Source organism: Anguilla anguilla, chromosome 16 (genome assembly GCF_013347855.1).
Source record: "Anguilla anguilla isolate fAngAng1 chromosome 16, fAngAng1.pri, whole genome shotgun sequence".
Taxonomy (NCBI): Eukaryota; Metazoa; Chordata; class Actinopteri; order Anguilliformes; family Anguillidae; genus Anguilla; species Anguilla anguilla.
The window spans coordinates 4,368,250-4,375,449 of NC_049216.1; the positions used below are offsets into that span (position 1 = coordinate 4,368,250).

Sequence of the window (7,200 nt, forward strand, 5' to 3'; positions counted from 1 at the left end):
TATGGTTTTCAGAAAAAATTAGATTACTTAATAAAAAATCATTGAAGCATGAGAGTAAATGTATTGAAATAAAAGTATATAGTTTTCCCATATGTTTGAACATAACATATAGATTATTATGTGTCATTTGTTATATGCAGCCTTTTTCCTTCATTTTTATTAAGGGTGCCAATAATTCAGGAGCCCACTGTATCTCAGGAGGTAAGAATGGTTGTCTGGTAGTCGGAGGGTTGCCGGATCGATCCCCCGCCCTGTCGAAGTGTCCCTGAGCAAGACACCTAACCCCTAATTGCTCCCAATGAGCTGATTGGTACCTTGCATGGCAGCCTTTCACCATTGGTGTGTGAGTGTGTGTGTGAATGGGTGAATGAGAGGCATCAACTCTAAAGCGCTTTGGATAAAAGCGCTATATAAATGCAGTCCATTTACCATTTACAAGATCAGGCTCTACACAGATGTATTTCTGTTCCAAGAACAATCCAACCAAATCAGTGCATTAAGTTATTAAACTCATCAGCTTATGTTCCAATACAGTTCCATAAAAACGTACAGAAACGGTAGAGTGAAACATGTTAAGGGATGACAGATAGGTGTTAAATTCTGCTCAGGTGTTTCCTTTTGCATGGATTGTGTCTAGTCTTGGTTTTTGCTTTTGCTTTTGCTTTTCATCTGTGGACTTGGAGTCAGAAGGAGTCAGCCTGTGACCACCATAAAATAAAAGCAGATTTTACTTTTGGCTCAGATTCATCTTTTGATCTCAAATGCACCAAATTTGACTCATTGACTTTGTACACATTGCACATGTAACACTGGTAAGTACCTACATGCTGTCTGGTTCTGTCCAGTTCATCAAATTTGGCAAGAAATGACCACCGAAGTGTCAGTTGTTTTTAAATGCAGCTGACTATCTGCTTGTCTGTGTCTGTGTCTGCTTGGTGACCCGTCAGTAACTGACAAAAACACGACTCCTATACTTGTAGCCCTAACAATGCAAAACTCAGCTTCACTCAAAAACCTAAGTGAAAAATCCTATAAAATCTTCTTTTTGCTGGCAAAATCTCTGAAGAACCCACCAAACACACATCTACTCAGCTGCATTTCAACAGATAGTCCCACACCGACATAGTACTCACACCAAATTTATTTTGATGGACAGACAAATAACTCCCCATTTTTTATTCTGATAATCTTTTTCTTAATGTAATATTTTTCCTGTGTTTGCCTCACTGTGTCAATTTGTCTATCTGTCAACATGATTAAAAAAATAGCATCCCTTAAAAAATCAAAAAAAGATATCAGGCCAGAGTGTTTTTTTTTGATGGACATTTCTCTCTTTTTTGATTCATAAGCAATCTATCCTCATAAGATATAGCCTGTACTTCACACAACTTCCAGTTTTACAAAACTCAATTTTCTTGTGCAAAGGTTACATTTTTTTTATTATAAATTCAGTAGAATTTTATCTGTGCAAACCAAGGGCACATAATTTAATATACATTTAATATTCAGTATTTAATATATATCTGAAATATATTTAAACATAGTGCCCACCAAAATAGTTGGCAACTTCAATTAATAGGAGCAAAAATTGCATGGATTACATCAGGCCCGGCTCCACGGTTGGGCCAGGTTGGGCCTGGCCCAACCAATCACAAGCTTGGCCCACCCTGGCGATTTGTATTAACTACAGTGTCTCTCTATAATTTCTTTTTCAAATTCCCCATATAATTGAGTAATACAAATGTACAAAACAGTTGACCTAGTAACGCTATCGATAACGTTAACGGCGGGGCTAATGATGCTGGTCAACCTTGCAGCAGTGGCGCTGCTAATGTCGCCTACCACTTAAACCGAAACCCGGCAAGTCGACCACTTCTAAAGTCATACCCCCGCCGACTAATTAGTGGTAGGGAGAGATGCTTTCAAGCCGCTTGGTATCAGTCCAGACCCTGGCTTGAATACTCCATCAAGAAAGATGCATTCTTTTGTTTTCCCTGTCGTGTTTTTAGTAGTCCCGCAACTAATGATAAGGATAATATGTTCGTCTCTCCTGTATTCACAAACTGGAGAAAGACACTCGAACGCGACAGGGGTCTACAAAAGCATGCATCAAGTCAGGGTCATTTGCAAGCTACTTCTGCATAGGCGGAATTTCGCAGAAGGCAGGAGAAGGGTGAGACTGTTGCGTCCTTATTAGGTCCCCAACAAATCAAGAAGAATCGTTACCAGCGTTGCCAGGTGGGAAATATTAAACTATCGTAGGCTACAGGAGGCTTAAAATTATCGGATTTTAAAGAAAATTATCGTACATTTGCCCATCACATACGCTTGGTCTACGGATAATGTAAAATAGCCTACAATTAAATCGCAATCGCTCAAACATGTAGGCTAATCGTTATAATTGAGAGTTGTAACGTTACAATTCATGGTATACTGTATCTCATAAAAAACACGTTTTCAACGCACAAAAATGCCAAGTTACTCACACATACAAGACATACCCCGTCTATAACTCATTCATTCAGACTGCCAAAATCCAGGCCTGCCGTTAAAAGTATTGATATCAAAATGACGCCAAGTTACGGTACTACAAACAATATAGGCTATCTTGCCTCACCGAAATTAATAAGATGTATTCCAAAGCAATGCTACCTAATATTTCCTCAATTCTTTCAAGTCACTTGGCCCTTTCATCTTTAAATTAGTTTAGGTTGTGATAGCCATGGTTATTACATATTTGGATATATCCTATTCACTGAAAAACAAACGTTGGTTGATAGTATTTCTTAATGGTATTTTGCCCGCCCAAAATGCCACTCGGCCCACCCTGACTCAGACAGCTGGAGCCGGGCCTGGATTACATTCTGTTTATTTTTTTAATCACATTTATTCTGTGCTCCAAGAAAATTCAATACTTTAATTGTGAACACATTCATCAGAGAGAAAAACATAAAATAAAATATATATTTTGAGGAAGATGTGCATCACAATCATTTGCACCCCTTAATTTAGCACTTGGTGCACTTCCCATTGCCAAGGTAACAGCACTGAGTCTTCTCCAGTAAGGCTCGATGAGGCGGAAGAACACATGGCAAGGGACCTAGGACCAATCCTACTTGGAGAACATCTCCAGATCCTTCAGAGTCCTCACTTGTAGACTCTCCTCTTCAGCTCAGCCCACAGGTTTCAATGGGACTCAGGTCAGGGGACTTGATTCTTAGGTAAGGGGACTAGACAAAAACTTGATTCTGTGGTCAGTGAACCATTTTTGTAGAGATTTAGAGGTATTCTTTGGATCTGTCCTGGAAGATCCAGCCATGACCCACTTTGAGCCTTCTGGCAGAGGCAACCCGACTTTGGTCTAAAATCTCCGGGCATTTGATGGAGTCCACGATGCCATGTGTCCTAACAAGGTTCTCAGGACCTTTGGAGGAAAAACAGCCTCATCAGATCTGCCACCGTACTTCACCATGGGAATAAGGGTCATTTCTGCACAACTATATTTCTTATTTTGCCACACTCACGCTCCATTTGTTTCTCATCTGTCCATATCACCCAGTTCCAGTCTAAATCCCAGTAACATTTAGCAAACTCCTGGTGCTTGTGATTGTGGTATGAAGACAGCAAATGGTTTGATCTGGCAAGCCTTCTAAATGGCATGTTGGCATAGAAGTGGCGTCTAATTGTACTTACTTTTCCATATAATTTGTTGAGACTTGGTGACCCCAAGATGCAACCAACTTCTGCAATTCTCAATTCTCTTCTCTGTGATTCTTGGAGAAATTTCTGTCCTTGTGGAGGCAAAATGCACTTGTGTCCTCTTTCAGGAGGGTTCTCAGAGCGCCCGTTGCTTTGAATTTCTTAGTTTTTGCCCTCATGGTGAGAATAAGTACGCATAAATTTATTGTTCTATTGCCATTTCCTGATTTTGGCCTTTCAGAACACTGCAGAGTGTCTAGCACCGAAGCCCTCTGTGGTATTATGACATCACAGAAGTTAATTTATGTCATCATTCTAAAGAAGTAGTCTGCAGTATATACGTGGCTGGCCCAAGTTCACTTATTCATAACTGGCATTCTTTCTGGAGCAAACAACATGATATATTTATTGGATTTAACTTGTACTCTTCTAACGTATTTACTGAATCGCCTCTAGAATAGCATCAGTTGCATGTAAGCATGCCACCCATCGCATTTTTGCGAGGGTGGCTGCTTATTTTGCCGCTGGTGTCGTTCCTTTTCCTTCATTTTGGGGCATTTTCCAACTTTGGTAAGTGAATTTGTCACTGTCTCCAGCCAGGTTAGCTTAAGCAGGTAGTGAATATCTCGCAAGTCAGTTTAACCAGGATTTTACAATTCAGTTGCAGTATAAACACAATTGATGTTTGAAAGCTTGAAGAAACAAGGAAATATGTTGACTGAACAAGGATGAGTTGATAAAATAAACAACTTAATAAACAAATTATTAATAGAAGATTTTATCATGAATATAACTGCTTTGTTTGAAACCAAAGATTTAGCTAACTGTATTGAAGATATTCTGGTCATCCTCCCAAAAGACTGTGTTCAGTTGTGATTTCAGTTGTATTTTATCTGTAATTAACGTGATTCTTTTCTTTTTCCCAGCCCTAAATTCCCAGATCATTCGAGAATTTTCCATACAAGACGTTCTTCAGCTTCCCGACACGGTACATTTTATTTATTCAAGGCTTTAGAATGAAAAACAGCACGATGATATTGATATTACCGACAAATAATTAATGAAAGTGTGCCTTTCAAAATATTGAGCTTCTTTGCTATTGTCAGGTTTCTACCCTGATAAACCTTACTGAGAATATCAGTGTTTTTACCTATATTGTTGTACACTGTCTATTTGACTCACTTCAGATTAGGTGTATTATTATTATTATAATTATTATAATTATTATAATTATTATAATTATTATAATAATTATTATTATTATTATTATTGTTATTGTTGTTGTGGTTGTTATTGTTGTGTTATTCTTTTTTTGCTGTAGTTGCTGTTATTGTTATTATTGTTGTTGTTATTATTATTATTATTATTATTATTGTTGTTGTTGTTGTTGTTTATTTGGCACATGTTTTATGCAAAGCAACATAATTAGTGCATAAGACGTGTTCAATCAACATGAAAGCCCACTGCTTTGGACCCATGGTTTTTGTTGAATTTGGTTCAGCTCATTGACTATTGGCCCAAGAGATGGAGACCAGGTCCAAGTACGGAAGACAGGTCTATACACCTGCTGAACATCGCTAGTCTGTTCATAATCTGGAGGACAGTGTTCAGTGTAAGCTTCTCTCTCTCCATTTTTGCTGTTTTTAAATACTCTCAGAAAAACATTTAAAAACACAGATGGTCCAGCTGTTCTTCATTACGCCCTTTAAAGCAGTTTGTCGCCAGTAAGTGTTTTGAGTATAATATATTTTTCTCTCTTCCTCCCTCTTGTCTTTCCAGATAAAACGCAGGGTATATGAATGTAAGTACTTTAATTGATAATTGATTTGTTTTTTACACCTTACATGTTTCAGTACTTTACTAGCCTCCAGTTGATTTATGGTTTTGGTATTGATTTTGTTAAGGGACAAGACATCATGTTCAACAAATGAACACAGCGACAATCGCAGTACTAAATGAAATAAAAGACCTGAAGAGAAACGTGAGTTAAAGAAGCCCCTTTGCTGAAGAACAACTTTTAACCAACATGTGCCAAACATGTGCCATGTTATTTCAGATAAAAGATCTCAAACAGCAGTGTAAGGAGGACAAAAAAAGCCTGGCCTCCACCAAGCTGGAAAACAAGAAGCTTAAGGTAAGATGTTGTAATGGTCACGTCGTGCATTCATGAACTTGGTGGCCACAGGTAACAACTTTTAACACAAACAAATCTGTACCAGATATACATTCATAATTATGTGTGTATATAATTTGTGCCATGCAACCTGATACACAATCTATTTTTTTCAAAAAGGAATCTTGTAAGTTCTATATGGCACACAGCGAGAGAATGGAAAGGGAGAATGGAGAATTTAAGGCTAACCTGGATCAGCAGAAAAATATATTTGAGGCTGACAAAGGAAGCCTTGAAAAGACGCTGGAAAGTATAACCAACCTGCTTCAGGAGAAGGAACAGACTCTACAGCAGTACGTTTTTCAGGCTTAGAAAAGCTGAAGGCAATAGATTCTTTTTTTTCAGGGTTTTGGTGTATCCCTGAGAATAACTAAAATAGATAATACTTTTATTTGTAATGATGCAGGTAAATACGAAGCACACACAATGTCCTTAAAAGGGGAACTGGTGGGAATACAGTGTCCACTGCACCGTCATTTATTTGCTCAAATACGCTGGTGGAGGATGTATTTGGTCATGGGATGGAGTCAAGTCAAGTTCAGGTTGTCCAGAGGAAGGCTGATGCCCCCTGCGTCTCTGTATCTCAGGAAACTGGCTCAGCAAGAACAACTTCACCGTGCGCGAGAGGCTCAGTTACTGTCAGAGGTCAAGGCCTGTGAAATGAGCCTTACGGCAATGACCACCAAACGGCAGGCAAATGAGGATTCCTACAAGACCCAGGTGAGCAAGTCCAGCTCTTGGACCTGCAGTACTTCTCCCTTCCAGAATTACTTTTCTCTAGTGTCATGGAGTTTTATTCCCTGTTGTGCACATCTTGAGAACAGCTTCAATAAATCTCATTGCCTTTTCCTCGTCCATTATAGATAAAAGAACTCGAAGAACATTTTTCAGATTTGGAAATTTCTTCAAAAAATGAAAACGACATACTAAAGGTGAGATGCTGAAATGCATGTGCCCACGTTATCAATAAAGTTTTAGTAACATTTTGAAATAGCAGCACAATGTCCAGAAATACATTGAAAATTGTGAAGTTAGCATGTGGATTGACAGCTTAAAAAGCCATGTGTTCTCTATGCAGCAGTTTCTCTTCACACACTTTCTCATTTCACTAAGGAATCTTTGAAGGCTTATAAGGGGAGTCAGATACAACGAGATGAGATAAAATCCCTTAAATGCCAATTGGAGAGCATGGCTGACAAGATACAAGAGTTGGAGAGCACTCTTAAAAAGTAAAGTATCAAGCAACAGACCATGTGTGTTGAGGTTACAGGCATATTAATCCGTTCATTAAAACATGGTGTTATAAGTTCTGCTGTAATGACACAGCA

The 7,200-nt window shown here is 38.5% G+C and overlaps 1 long non-coding RNA gene across 1 annotated transcript; it reads left to right on the top strand.

Moving 5' to 3' along the window:
* Window positions 1-5,652: 5,652 nt before the first annotated feature.
* Window positions 5,653-6,804, top strand: LOC118215829. The gene is made up of 5 exons (XR_004762898.1): window positions 5,653-5,680; window positions 5,756-5,833; window positions 5,993-6,165; window positions 6,460-6,592; window positions 6,736-6,804. It is a non-coding gene; the product is annotated as an uncharacterized LOC118215829 (long non-coding RNA).
* Window positions 6,805-7,200: the final 396 nt, after the last annotated feature.